The 15,633-nt window shown below is 38.0% G+C and overlaps 1 long non-coding RNA gene across 1 annotated transcript; it reads left to right on the top strand.

Annotated features, from left to right (window-relative positions):
• The first annotated feature begins 11,662 nt into the window (after positions 1-11,662).
• LOC131689402 (uncharacterized) lies at positions 11,663-12,206 on the top strand. The gene is made up of 3 exons (XR_009305393.1): positions 11,663-11,716; positions 11,836-12,017; positions 12,082-12,206. It is a non-coding gene; the product is annotated as an uncharacterized LOC131689402 (long non-coding RNA).
• Positions 12,207-15,633: the final 3,427 nt, after the last annotated feature.

Below are 15,633 nucleotides of genomic sequence, written 5' to 3'. Positions count from 1 at the left end.
CCCAGATTAATTTTTGGTTATTTTCATGTTGCTTTCAAATGGTTTTCAACATTGCCTTGATGCGGGGGGTGGGCGTAGCGTAGTTAGTAAATCGATTGCCTTGTACGTAGCGCACCTGGGTTCGAGTCCCGACCCCGCACATAGGGTTAGAAATTTTTCATAAGAGATTTTTCTAACCAGAAGAGGCGAATGACCTTAAGGTTAAAACCTCTATAATCGAAAAAAATGCCTTGATGGATAATTGTAGATGGAGAAACTGCAATAACTTATGAAAAGGTAGTGATTAAACAAAATAATTGTGTTGTTGGAACAAAATTTAAAATATCTCGAGAACTACTACATTTCAGAAATTTTTTGTTATGAGCATTTTGATTTGAAGTGGCATTTAGAATCATATTCAAAAACAAAATGGTATTTTTGACTTCAGATAGTATGAATAATAAAAATATGTCAAAAGTTGTTGTTAGGAAAACTAATTTATTGAAAGCTTCTCCATGATCAATATATATAAAAAAAGGGGGCATAATTATACGAATTAACTGTTTTTATTGGAGCAAAATTCCAAATATCTCGCATTTTAGAAGATTTTTGTTAAATGCATTTTGATTTAAAATGATAGAATCATATTCTGTAATAAAATTACAGTTTTGCATGTCAATTAGTATGAAATTTAAAAACATGTTTTTTCATTTTTTTTATTTCGACTATGTTAGTCACATTTTCTTTTTATACATTTTAACGATATTCATTTAGCTAGAGATTACTGAGTAGGGAAAGTAATGAGAATTAGAGCAATAGTACTCAAGTGAGAACAAGGATGTGAAGTAAACAGATCGTAAAACTAGAAGAGACAGGGTCATTAGAACAGGCTTAATATCATACGGGTTTAATCTTTGTCTTCTACTAATGATGGTCGAGCTTAGGCAGCATAACTACGAATCACCCGAGTTCACTAGCATGTGTCCTGGTATAGATAGACGTGTCCATCTTACGATATTAAGCCTGTTTGTTTTTGTGAAAAATGACACAACTTTCAGTGTATATTTTTTCGTATAGAAGTATTCATTCTTTGTAACTCGTTCTCAGATAGTTTTCCTGTTTAAAATAAAGTAATCGACCAAATTTTTTGGAACATAATGCACATAGAAATTAGAGATGGTCGGGTTTCAATTTTTTCGAACCCGAACCCGACCCGAACCCGAGAGCTTAAAAATTGAAAAACCCGAACCCGACATTAACAAATTTGAAAAACCCTCACCCGACCCGAGCCCGAAAATTTTAAAATTAGAAAACCCGGACCCGACCCGTACCCGAGAATGAAAATTTTATAAAACCCGAACCCGACCCGACCCCGAGAATTTGAAAACACGAACCCGAAAATTTTTAATTTGAGAAACCCGATCCGAACCCAACTTGCTAGTACGGAGAATCCTCCAGATCTCGAAGATTTTTAATTTTAGACACCCTAGCTCATCTTAGAGTAGTAGAATCACTCGAATTTGAAGTAGCACCATACGCGTTGAGTTATATCTGCCTATGGCAAAACAAATCACTGGCGAGTAGAATCCGCATTTTTATTTGCTATTATTGAACGTCGAATTTGTAATGTTATGAGAAACTTACAAATCGTCGATATCTTAACCGGAAAGTAGGATAAATCGATGGATAACTCATGGGGAAGCAAAAAACTTAATGGTGACAGTTTCAAACTACCTTGCCCGTACCTAATCAAAATTTCTAATTTTTTTTAAAAAACCATTCCCGCAAGGCAGTTTTATATGATTTATCCCATGTATTAAATTAGCTATGGTAATTGGCCACATCAGTACCACCAAATTTGTGATTTCAATATATGGGAATTGGTAAATCGTCCCCGGGTACAACGCCCTTTTTAGTCAATGGTTGAAAAGCATCTCGTGGATCGCAACTATGCCAAAAATATAAATCGTGCTGCATTGAAATTTAATTATCATTTTATTTTATATTTTCGTTTAAAATATACATTGGCAAATCTTATCCCTAGAATGGTTTTGTGGGGTACATTTGTACCCCAGAACTATTTGCACTCATTGTTATTCCGCCACAGTTTATTTTAACTGCAAGCAATCTTTATCATCAATCAATTTTATTATTATTAAACTTCCATTAAAGCAGGTACAACCTATTTGTTACATTTGACCAACTTAACAGTACCCGCTTAAAGTTTGTTAAAATACAAAACCGTTTACGTAAATGTTTTGTCATGTGTACATAATCCTGAAAACATTATATCTTTTTTAAAAGCAAAACATCGATACATAGTAAGCGAGAAACTTGTGTAAAATTTTATGTTTTAGAATAAAACTATCCAATTTAATTATAAATTTAATAAAAATTAGGCATATTAGAGCGACTGTAGTTCTGGGGTACGAATGTATCCCAAAAAACCGGTTACTTAGAGAAAAAGTCATGAAACCGTTGTAGGATTAGTGGACAATTATTATTCAATATGTAGCCACCATACTACCATCTCTCTGTCAATACGACCAATCAGGAGCGGATCAATAGATTGGTGTTTATTATTTCTACTTTCCGTAGATTTCTAGTCGCTTTGCTTTAGATATAATTTGCTGTACACTTCAGCCGAGTTTTACGCGTTTACTCAGACCGCGGCCTACGTATCGGTTTTAAAGTACCTGTCGAAATTAATATTTTGAAACAGAAAGTTGAACCAATTTTTTCCGATAAATTCCTATTAACTTGATTTATTACTAATTATCATGAAAAATAAATCGCAGAGATTTTAGATGTGAAACACGTATTGTTGAATGCTCTCTCATGAATATTCTTTTAAAAAATAAAATACGACGAATTCTAGCGATTTAAAGGTCTTTCATTCGTATCACGAAGTATAAAAAGAGACTGGGTTTTGTACATAGACGCAAACAGCGTCAAGAAATGGTTGGGTAGTTTGGTTCAAAACCCGAACCCGACCCGACCCCTACAATTTCTAATTTGAAAACCCGAACCCGACCCGAACCCAAAAATTCAAAATTTTAAAAACCCGGACCCGACCCGAGCCCGAGAATTTCAAATTTGAAAACCCGGAACCCGACCCGAACCCGAGAAGCTTAAATTTATAGAACCCGAACCCGACCCGAAACCCGTCGGGTTCGGGTCGGGTCCGGGTTTCGGGTCTAAAAACCCGAACCCGACCATCTCTAATAGAAATGTCTACGCCATTTTGAAAAATAGCTCTTGTATCAAAATATTGCAATTGGCAGAGAAAATCATGGAGATTCATGAACCGAACACGACTGCAAAGTTTTGTTCGAATCCCCGATGGTTATATTTTGCCATCGGCCGTTTTTTCATATGGAATCGCTCTAATGGAACTTTGTTGTTTTGATCATTTAAATAACTCTAAGGCAAGTATGTCAATCCATAAATTTCATATTTCTAGTATTATTTAGAAGACTGAATATATGTATGCAATAATAGGGTAAAATGCGCTATTCTTTCTAATGAGAATTGAAACTGTACTTCCCAATATCAAACGGTATCGTTTGTGCTATTATTTCGCATAAAAACGTGCTTAACAACTATTGGGTCAAGTCAGCCTGCCAAGTCGGTATAGTTGTAATAGTAGCAGTATTTTGTTTTCTAATTACATGACTAAGTAACTCTTTTTTCCTTCCAATCTATTCGGGTCGTTGTGACGAGATTGGCAACGTTAAATTGACTACAAAATACGAATAAAGTCAATGATAAATTTAAAGTAAGTACTCAGGTGGCCAGAGTTGTTAAATTGATTGATAATAATCGTCTTCGTCTATTATTGAGTCAAAATATCTCAAGTGGGCACCGAAAGTAAGTGGAATTACAACTTCGCTGTAAGATATAAATTTTGGGTAGTATTTGGCTTTGCACAATCAATTCAAGATTGGATTTGTGGAAAAACATTGTTTAACCATGATATTGACATTTAAAGTTTTTAGCCTGACAGTTTTTTTAAAAATATAATAAACTGCATGAAAAATAGCTCAGTTTGTGAAATTTGCGCTAGATTGAATTGCGTTAAACAGGTAATAAGGAAACAGACATCTCTCGAAGAGATTTTTCCAGACTTTACCAAAGATGCGCCTCCTTGTTTTTGGAGTAAGGTTTAGATTTATATGTCAAATAATTTAGGATCGGAGGGGTTTGCATTTTCGTGACTGATTGTGACAAGGGCCCTAAATAGATAAAAATGTTCATCACTCGTGGCATATTTTGTGCATGTACCTTTAGTGCATAAATACTACTATCTTATCTATAATTATACTTATATTTAATAAACCCCTCTGATTAGGTCTCTAACATACTATCATGAGACCAATACCATATCCTCCGTACCGTCAGACCAGGGACATATTATCGTTCACATGTCTAATTAAATCTTTCATCGCGAATACGATCATAATAACAATAGTGCATTGCTATGACATTGCCTAGTTTCGCTGTGAAATGTCACACCACCATCCATGCCCCATAGCCGCCGAACTATGCCTTCAATCATAAATTTTAATTTGCAAAACAAACGCAAACGGTCCTGCTAGTTGGCTGCTGCTATTTCAAGCATCAAGCTACTCTATCGGTTCGTTACCGCGGGGTGACGGCGGCGGCGAACCCGGTGGTGACGTTGGTTGGTGCAGCAGGCCAAGTGTACTCAACGCTCATCGGCAGGCAAGCCAAGTAGTGCATTCTAGGTTTCTATTTACTCTGCACTCGACCGCACATTCGCAACTTCAAATTAATCTAGGTCAGTTTTATTTGCACCACTTGAGCAACAGTAATAAAATTAATGAAATAATAATCTTCACGTACTCACGACTCGATGCCCCGCCGGGCGGCATTAGCACAGCACTTAGGAGCGTGCCATCGACACTCCCCACACTCGGTGCTGTTTAGGGGTCCGGGCGTTGAAAACAAGTATTCTTGTTTAAACAGTGGGACTGTGCACGGCTGTTCATGACTTCCATGGAGCTCTCCTCTCGTAACTCAATAGCTGATCCATGCTTCGTATGGATTGTCAATTCAACCGGCGAATATTCCGAATGCACCACCATTGCATCTGCTGTTGACGGGCAGTGCACTATTCCGGATCGAGTGGCTGCTAAACTGCACCAAGTATTTAAGCATTCATAGTTTTCCTTCTTGGCGAACCTCACTGCACCAGTTTGCATTCACTGCAAAAGTCGAGTACGATCGTACTTTTGCACTCATAATTTACGACCCCGATGGCCCTGTTCGGGGAAAGGAATGGCCGTACCCGTTCCTCGGAAACCTTCTGATTGTTTGTTTAATCAAATTGGATGTTTTGAGATTTTTCGACCCGGATCGAAATTAAGAGCGACGCGGCAGGCGGTATTCTACCACAAACCGGGAAACAGAGCGAAGCCAGTTGGATGCGGCTCAAAATATGAAGATAGATCGCACTCGTGACCGAATGGGATGCTTCCTTACGGTCGCGCGCGATGCTTGAATTGACCGTGAGTCGAGAATAATTAAAGTAGGTAACGAATGATCTGGCAATCAATTTCGATTTGGCTAGCGATGATTGTTTCGCTGTGGATAGGTTGTTTTCGTTTTCATCACTGGCAAGGGTAAACTTTTCGACGTTTGACTTTTGTGCGGCTCGATGAACAGTAATTGTTATCCAGTGGGTTAGTTCGGAAAACAATTTTCGCAGGCAAACCCAAACTAGCAGTCACTGGAATGGATCGAGTTGTGCCAATAAAAGTTTCTTTTTTTTTAATTGAAAACCTGTTTGCTTGAAATATGACCGACATTTGCCTTAAATTTTATTTCCTTTCTGCATGATAGTCACGAATGGCTTGCATGACCTTGCTTGAACTGAGTTCTCCGCTCTACCGTGCATTAATAAAAATAAAACAATTGCCAGTAAATCCACTCGGCTCATAAACGAAAGTCAAACAAGCGATGATCAGATCGTCCGATGTTTGCTCCTAAAGTGGAAGAGTTATATCGACCATTAGGCCGCTATTCACTGGAAGCGGACCCCGCCGTCGTCGTCGTAGTCGTTGTCGTCACCGCGAGGGTCTTCACCGTCTACTACCAACTGGCACAGTAGAAGGGATGCTTCGAGCGTGGTGGGGACGACCGTAAACTACTGCTTTATTGTTTTAAATTTATTTGACCCGTGCCAGTCGAGAGTGATGGGGAGAATTGTGTTTATTTCGCTGATGGGCTGAATTTATTTTTTTTCTACTGCCTTTGTTGACGATTGTTTTCTTAATGATTCTGCAAATAGTTGTCAAATTAGATTGTTTTGATGGGTGTTTGTGGCGGGGAACACAAGGAAGGAAGCGAAGAAAGCAATAGTTTGGTCTAAATTGACCAATGGCAGTCGTTTTCTGCCTTCTCTCGATGACTGGCAGTATATGTAGTTGGAAGCGAAATTAAATGGTCTATTTATAGCAAACGTACCGCTTGATTGGGTTATTCAATGTTGTTGCTTCAATTAATCGGAATGAGTTTAAGATAATTGATGGCTATTAGGGTTGATCAGTCAATTTTGACACTGCGATCGGGCAATCAAAAAATATCGGACAAAATACTGGCAGTTGATAAAAAAATTTGTTAATTTTGTATATTTAAAACCAGTTAAATTATTGTTAATAGTAGAAGTCCCAGTTGCGTACAGAACATTTGCTTGACTAGATCTAAAACTACAAATACTAGAGAAGACTCTATTGTGAACACTAAAGAATTTAGATCTAATGTTTCAAAGGTTTTCTTCCATTTAATTCCACTATGTTTTTATAGTTAAATGCACTTACACTTCACTATTTAACAGATACCGGTATTTCGATTACTACTTGTAATCTTCTTCAGTGTTTGTATCAGTCAGTTCAGATTACAAGTAGTAATCGAAATACCGGTATCTGTTGAATAGTGAAGTGCAAGTGCATTTAACTATATAAACATAGTGGAATGAAATGGAAGAAAACCTTTGAAACATTACGTACATTCCACTAAGATCTCCGTTCGCGTATATATTGAATTTGGATCTTTATGATACAATATTTTATGTCATAGTTGCCATTCATAATTCTCTTGAAAAAAATATTCTGGTTAGTTATATTATATTTAGAAATGCTTTCAGATTGGGCAAAAGGGATCACAAATTTGAGATTTGACGTTCTTCAAATTGATACTAGTGCGACTAATGGAGTAGAGTAGGAAGAATTTTTATTTGAATAATGTGAGATTTGCAATTTAGAGTCGGAAAGTACAAAACCAGAAAAAACCGAGTTCAAGACAAAACAATCGGTAAAAGGATGCTGGCAAATGCGGATCGGGCGATCATGACTTCTGCTGATATTGGAGAATTATTTACGACCGAAAAGATTTCTAATCGGTCGAGACAAAGATGACACAATAGCAGCCGATGGGAATGGTTGCACTTTTCATTTGAGACTAAGTTTGGGCAAATCGGTCCAGACATCTCTGAGAAAAATGAGTGACATTATTTGACACATACGCACATACATACATACACACATACACACACATACACACATATACACATACATACAGACTTTTTCCGATCTCGACGAACTGAGTCGAATGGGATATGAAACTCGGCCCTCCGGGCCGGGATTAGGTTGATGTTTTTCAGAGTGATTGCATAACCTTTCTATATGAGAAAGGCAAAAATTGTATTAAAAAATTCTCATCTGCAAAACAAAAATTTATGCATAAAAAAGGAATCGTTCAGATACGAGAAAAAGCAATTACGATCGATGAAAGATTTTTTTTAAAAAAATCGACTGAGTGGTTATGGGGTTATGGCAATCGTATTCACGGAAAAACCATTGTTGAAAAAAATACGACATTTCGAGATAATCGAGTTTCCAATCTCAAATTAGAGACCATTCATAAATTATGTGAGGCTTTTAGGGGGGGGGGGGAGGGGGCACGACAAGTTGTGACATGTTGTGACATAGGGGAGAGGGGGAGTAAGTGAGATCGTTACGTAACATGTTTTCAACGAAGAAAAAAAATCAAGAAATTTGTTACGTAATGGTGGAGGGGGGATGGTGAAATTTGTGACAATTTGTTACATGGGGGGAGGGGGGAGTCAATTTTGGACAATTTTTGCGTTACGTAATTTGTGAATGGTCTCTTACCACTGCTCTTGGTAGACGAAGTGCGCTTGGAAGCGCTGTAACTTTCGATCTATTTTTCGGATCTGGGACCATCCATAAATGACGTGAGTGAGTGATTTCGGACATCCCCCTCCCCTATCGTAGCATTTCATCACAAACCTTTAAATATCTCCTGGTAATTACGTAGCTTGACGGTAAACCTACCCGCCCCCTTGTCCCCGCAAAAATTTAAAAAAAATAAGAAAGATGTTAGTTAGATGAAACGGGTAAGATTACCGTGACATCAGGTTAGGCCCCATTCCCCTTTAAGAAAGCTACGTAGCATCACATGACCTCCTACCCCCCTGTCGTCACACATCATCACAAAATACAAAACTCCCTCCTCCCCCATATTTATATGCCATTACCGCTCTCTTTAAAAATTTGGAAAAATATTCTCAAGTACGGTACTTTTAGATAAAGTAATTAAGTAAAGTAAAATTTCGATTTTTTGAAAAATAAAGAGGTATGTAACCCCTTAAGCTGTACAATTGTAATCCGTAGGGCCGCTTGTCTTCTCGAGCGTTTAAGCTGCACTATATGGATAGGTCGGGTTTGTTGATAGGACAGCTGCCATCAGTTTTTTTCTCCAGAATTTTGCCGTTCGGCCGAATGTCAATGTCGGATGGGTCATCTGACCGAATTGGTCAGAATGGGTCATTTAGCCGAATGGGTAGTTTGGCCGTATGGGTCATTTTGTTGAATAGGTCATTTGTCCAAATGGATCCTTTAGCTGAATTGGTCATTTGGCAGAATGGGTCAATTGGCCGAATGGGTCAATTGGTCGAATGGGTAATTTGGACGAATGGGTCACTTGGCCGAATGGTTAATTTGATCAAATGGTAATTTGGCAGAATTGACTATTTGACCAAAAGGGTAATTTGATCGAAAAGGTAATTTGGTCGAATGAGTAATTTGGCCGAATGGGTAATTTGTCCGAATAAGTAATTTGGCCGAATGGGTAATTTTGTCAAATGGGTAATTTTGCCGAATGGGTTCTTTGGCCAAATGGACTATTCGACCAAACGGGTAATTTTGCTGAATGGATAATTTGGCTAAAAGGTAATTTTTTGGCCGATTGGGCAATTTGGCCGAATAGGTAATTTGGCCGAACGGGTAATTTGGCCGAATGGTTAATTTGATCAAATGGCCGAATGGACTATTTGACCGAAAGGGTAATTTGGCCGATTGGGTAATTTGGGCGAATTAGTAATTTGGCTGAATATGTAATTTGGCCCAATGGTTAATTTGATCAAATGGCCGAATGGACTATTTGACCGAAAGGGTAATTTGGCCGATCGGGTAATTTGGGCGAATTAGTAATTTGGCTGAATGTGTAATTTGGCCGAATGGGTAATTTGGCCGAATGGGTAATTTGGCCGAATCGGTAATATGGCTGAATCGGTAATTTGGCCGAATCGTTAAATTGGCCGAATAGGTAATTTACCCCAATGGGTCATTCGGATGAATTTGTAATTTGGCCGAACGAGAAATTTACCCGAAAGGGTAATTTGGCCGAATAGGTAACTTGGTCGAATGGGTAATTTGGCCGAATAGGTTATTTGGTGGAATCGTTCATTTGGCCGAAAAGGTCATTTGGCCGAATAGGTCGTTTGTTGGAACGGGACATTGGGCCGAATAGGTCATTTGTTGGATAGGTAATTTGGCCGAATGGGAAATTTTGCTGAATGCATAATTTGGCCGAATGGATCATTTGACCGAATGGATTATTTGGCTGAATGGGTCGTGGCCGAATGGGTCATTTGGCCGAATGGGGCATTGGGCCGAATGTCATTTGGTCGAATGCTGGTTGGGTGAATGCTAGTTGATCAAAAGCAATTTAATCAAATGCCATAATTTCATTGCTCTTTTTAAAAAAAGTAACATAACTAATATTAGCATGTTCGATGATATTATTTTGACAATGAAAGTACAGTTGTTTTTTGTACAGTAATCTTTACAGTGTATAGCATTACAGAATGGTTCATAAGAGTAACACCATACCTGCGCGCAACAAGACATAATAAAGGATTATTTGCGAGATATAAATTATTTGCAAAATTAGATCAGTAACAACGAATATTGAAAATGCAAGAATAAACAACATTCAACTTGTGACAAACCAATCGCATTCGTTATTAATTATTAATAACTATTTATTTCTCTGTTACGGCCATTCAGTCGAATAGAATGGGCGCATTTTTGTAAGTATTACTTTCGCCCGAACGGCATGCTGCCAAAAGGCATTCGGCCAAATGGCATTCGATCCAACGACCAGTTCGGTCACTTCGTGTTTGACCAAATGACACAAACGACCGAAAAGCATTCGGCCAAATGATCAGACACCATTTTAACCTTAGCGTTATTTGCCTCTTTAGCTTTTGTGTGACTAGGAATCCAATCAATAATTTGCGACTATAAACATCCGGCAAATCTTTTCTAAATAAAAAATTACGAATAATAATCATTTATTTTCTTAAAAGTTTATCAAATAGCAAAATGTTTCCAGTTATATCAAATCATTTCATCTATCAGATATCACAGTAAAGCTACATCTATTTTATCTCAGACAGACAAAATGTTGAAAAATATTCCGTTATATTTTTTCCGATAGCACATAAATCGTATTTATTACAACGGTACAATAATGGGGACAATAAATTTTCTTCGAATTATTCATTTTGTTGTTGATCAAATTTATTACTTTGTGATTACTGTGAGACTAAAAAAATGTTAAAACTCAACTGATCCGCAATAATTCCATTTGCCATTTCCCGGGTGTTTCGGTGAGGAGAGAAAAAATAACTCCAACCTCGACCTGCTGATCGAACCTCCGGTCGCCAATAGCGAAAAGAATTATAATTAAATTTATGCTAATTGCACACGGAAGCAGTTGGGTGGGGAAAATTAAGTTACGTGCAAATGAAATTTGCAGTTTGTTGTTGTTTTTTCCATTTTTTTCATCGTCCCCCTCCAATATTTTCCAGCGGGAAGAAGGTAGGCGAGAGGGTCACATTTCGGGGTCACAATGCGGTAAATATTCATCTCCATGTTGTTTGCGCAAGCGGAGGGGATTAAACTGAGCAATATGGTGACCTCATTGGGACCTTGGCCCGCACCAAGTGTGCATAAATTTCACCACAACCATTGTTTCGTTTGACGTTTGGGCGAGATATGTGTGACACGGAAAAAATCAGAAATAAATTAATAATTCGTTGCAAACGATAAATTATTTCAACCGCTTTGTAGCGGAATGAAAATCGGATCAAACTCATTTTCACTAATTTGATTGAAAAATAGTGACGGTTGAGCAATAAATTAATTGGAATAAATTTCAATGTTTGATGAGGTTTGATGCCAACAAGCTCCGAACGACCGACCGACCGACCGAACATGGTGGGTTATTATTATCAGCACAATATTTCTCTCTTCTGCTTTTTCACCTAGCCCAGTAGCGATGCAGCGGTGATGTTGTTAATGAGGCTGAGTGCTATTGTGCACAAGTTCCCATTTTAATTTGCACGGTACGTGATACGAGATGTGTAGATAGTACGAATTAAAGCGAAAAAATTGATCAATACCATCATTAACCCTTGCATGTATGTTTTTTTTCGACAATGCGATGATGCTTCTGCTGTAGCAGATGAACTCAACAGTAGATAGTGCTGGTGGAGCTGGAAAGAGAAAGAAAATCCGAACAACATAACAGAAGCATAAAGTACAAAACGATTCAACACTCCCCGTCTCCAGTTGAACCCCCGTGCGTCGCTGTGAACTGCGAGTTCGGGTGGGTGCCGCTGCTGCCTGGCTGCTGATAGAGGAAAAGTAAAGATCATTATGATTTTGTGTACATAACCTAAATTTCTAATCGCCGGGCCTTTGTTTCCAGTCTACTCCCAGCGCTGGGACCCAGGTGTACCAGCATTAAAAAAATCGGCAGCCGTTTACCGGGGAGCCAGTGCTGCTAGCAAAGTAAACAATGTTTCATGTCGGATCAAAATGTTTGTTTATACTTGAAGCTTCTTGGAAATCGTAATCTTAAATAATAAAATACTCAAGCGAAACAAAATTTTTCGCAGGAAAGTAAAATTAGTAGTGATAGTATAAAAATCTACAACTATTTTAACTGAAAATATGTTATGCTATCGGGAAAGTACAATTTGATTGGCTGCCATCACTGCTTCCAGCTTCGGTACGAGCAGAGCAAGTATCAGCCTCCAGTAATACCGATTATAGGCTTTCATAGTTGAAACCGAGTCAAACAATGGCAGCGATTTTTCTGTTAGAAGCAGAAATAATGAAAATAAACGATGTACATTGCAGAATAATACACACCCGAACAAGTGAAACTACACAATAGAATAGAGACGAGCATGACGTCGATTGTTATTCGATTATACCCTCTTCTCGGCTGTTTGCCTACACCGAATGGCTCCCAATAGCGAGGAGGCAACAACCCACCAAAACCGTCTCTTCTTCACCATCCCCCACCAACCAATAAACAGAGCAGCATGCAATTTGCATCATTATCAATTATCTGGCGAAGCGTTCTTCTATTCATGCTGTAAAGCTACTTATTCAGCTTTGTCTGTGTGTTTGTGTGTATGTGTGTCGAGACAGCGCGCATAGTTAATTGGCCCACACATCCATTCTGCAAGAGGTCCGTCCAGCTGCGGTTCGGCAGCAGCATGATTGGCAGGATTCTCCGAATTGTTTATGGTCGGGAGCTTTTTCTATAATTCTGTCGAATAGATGCTATGCAGTTAATTGGTTTCATGAAATCAACCGAGCATTTTTGTTTGGAAGCTATATTTAGTTTGTTATGAATGCTGATTTATTTCACTAATTAATTAGCTCGGATACATAGTTTTGACAGTGCACAATGGTCTACAATGTGAATTTGGCTAGAATTTAAAGTTTTAACTTAATCTAAATAACTTCCCATTTTTATGTCTTTGAAAGAGTTTTCGTTGTTTGTAAGCCTCTCTTTTTAGTGGGATGGTTCTAATTTTACTAAGTTAAAAAATAACTTTTTAATTAATCGTTGTAGATCTTTACTGCCTTCTGTACCAAACAATTTTAGAAAATTTTGCTGAGGACAAGTAAGCTCCATCAGTCAGCGGTTAACTTTTGCGGTATTGATTTAAAACTAAGGTAATCTTCAAAATTGTATTAAGAAAGATAATTTGATTCAAGCTACCACAATTATTGTTGACAAGTTATGAGCACTTTTCGTCAAAAATGGACTTCTACGTGATTGACCAGAACAAGCGAAAGCGCATAGACAATCAACTAATGGGGCATGGGAGCAGAGCCGTCTTAAGACCACTCGGGGCCTCTGGGCACTATTGAACTAACGAGCCCCTATCCTTGCACAGGTGTAAATAGATGTATAGTAGACTGCCCTAGCAAATAATGAATTATTGAAAACTCAATCGGCCCACCCCTGAGTCGATTCCTAGTTCCACCAGGAGTACTTGCTCCAAATTTGAAGCAAATCGGACAAGTCTAGCTACCGGACCAACGTGCTCGAAGTTTGTATGGGATTTTTCGACAATTTACATGGAGAAAACCCCACTAGCGCGCATTTTCGCCGCTAGGTGGCACTGTATGCATCGCATTATCACTGTAAGTGAAAACAAGGAAGATAATTTAATTGTCTACAACTTTGTCGAAGAATGCAAGTCAATCCGGCTTTGTTAAAAGAAGTTATTAAACTTTTAACGAAGTGATGTCTGAGTCAGTTTTGCATGGGGCCTAGTAGTGCATGGTTGTGTATCGGTACTCGATTCCCACCAACTATTAATTTTTGTGAGTTAATGGTTAGATTTTGCTGAATAGTATGTTCAGAAGAATTGTAGTACATAATACGAGTTATATTTTGGTTAGAAAATTTTAGTTCCATCTGTTACCGCATAGAGGGCGCCAACACTAACTTGTCAACGAAGAGAGATAGAATATCGAGATGTTTGGAAGTATTACTGAAAAATGTCTGTTCTACAACTTTGTAGAAGACACCTAATCCCTATCTCTCTCCGTTGAAAAGTTAGTATTGGCGCCCTCTATGCGGTCACAGGTGGAACTAATATTTTCTAACCAAAACATAACTCGTATCACATACTACAATTCTTCTGAACATACTATTCAGCTAAATCTAACCATTAGCTCACAAAAATTAATAGTTGGTTGGAATCGAGTACCGATACACAACCATGCACTGTTAGGCCCCATGCAAAACTGACTCAAACATCACTTCGTTAAAAGTTTAATAACTTTTTTTTAACAAAGCCGGATTTACTAGCAGTCTTCGACAAAGTTGGAGACAATTAAATTATCTTTCTTATTTTCACTTACAGTGATAATGCGATGTATACAGTGCCACCTAGCAGCGAAAATGCACGCTAGTGGGTTTTCTCCATGTAAATTGTCAAAAAATCCCATACAAACTTCGAGCACGTTGGTCCGGTAGCTAGACTTGTCCGATTTGCTTCAAATTTGGAGCAAGTACTCCTAGTGGGACTAGGAATCGACTCAGGGGTGGGCCGATAGAGGTCATTTTTTCTTGTCACTCTATTGTATAGTATCATGGTTCTTCATGTCACTGTAAAACCTTTCCAAATTTGAGTCAACTAGACCAACAATTAAAACCATCAAATTATACGGAGGAAACACATGGTTTTAAATTTTACCACCAGGTGGCATTATACACGCAAGATGATCTGAGTTGATCTGAAAATTTACTGGCAAATGAATAAAATCCTCTGGGTAGTGTTACTAGCGATTAAAATGATAAAGCAGAATATCACAGAGAAGATTCGTGCTTCAATCTAAGATTTCTTAAAAGAGCCATATAGTGATGGCTAGTGAAAAGATAACTGGATATTTGAAGGTAGGAATCAAAGATATTGCGTGGCGTTTCTTTTAATAGCAGTTGCATAATGTAGCAGTAACCTAACAGAATTAACATGTGGTAATCTGACCTTCCTAGTTGCATAACGTTGTTTGAGGATGAACAACGCTTCGGCGTAGGAGGAATGGTGAAGCTGGCCGGTTTTATTGCCCACCATTTGAAGGTTGTCTTGAATAGATTTTTTTTTGTATTCCGTGATGAGTTTAAATTAGTTTTTGTAAACACTGTTGTTTATTTTTAATACAATACGTTTATACAAGGGCGAACATTGCTATTTTAGAGAATTAAAAAAAATTGGCCATTTTCCTAATGTTTGTGGATGTTTAACGGCTGTGAATATTTGTTTTGTGAACGATTTTCGGTTAAGCAGTCAATAGAAATATGATTAAGTAATGATGAATCAGGAATACGAATATATTTCCTGTATTGTTATTTGTAGATTTGTGCCTTACCATGTTGTCTCATCAGTTTCCTGATGAGAAAGGAGAGGTAGGTGAATGAAAAAAGGTGGGGAAATGTAAAATGATAACG

The sequence above is a fragment of the Topomyia yanbarensis genome, chromosome 3, assembly GCF_030247195.1.
Source record: "Topomyia yanbarensis strain Yona2022 chromosome 3, ASM3024719v1, whole genome shotgun sequence".
Taxonomy (NCBI): Eukaryota; Metazoa; Arthropoda; class Insecta; order Diptera; family Culicidae; genus Topomyia; species Topomyia yanbarensis.
This window is presented reverse-complemented; position numbering and strand designations above follow the sequence as displayed.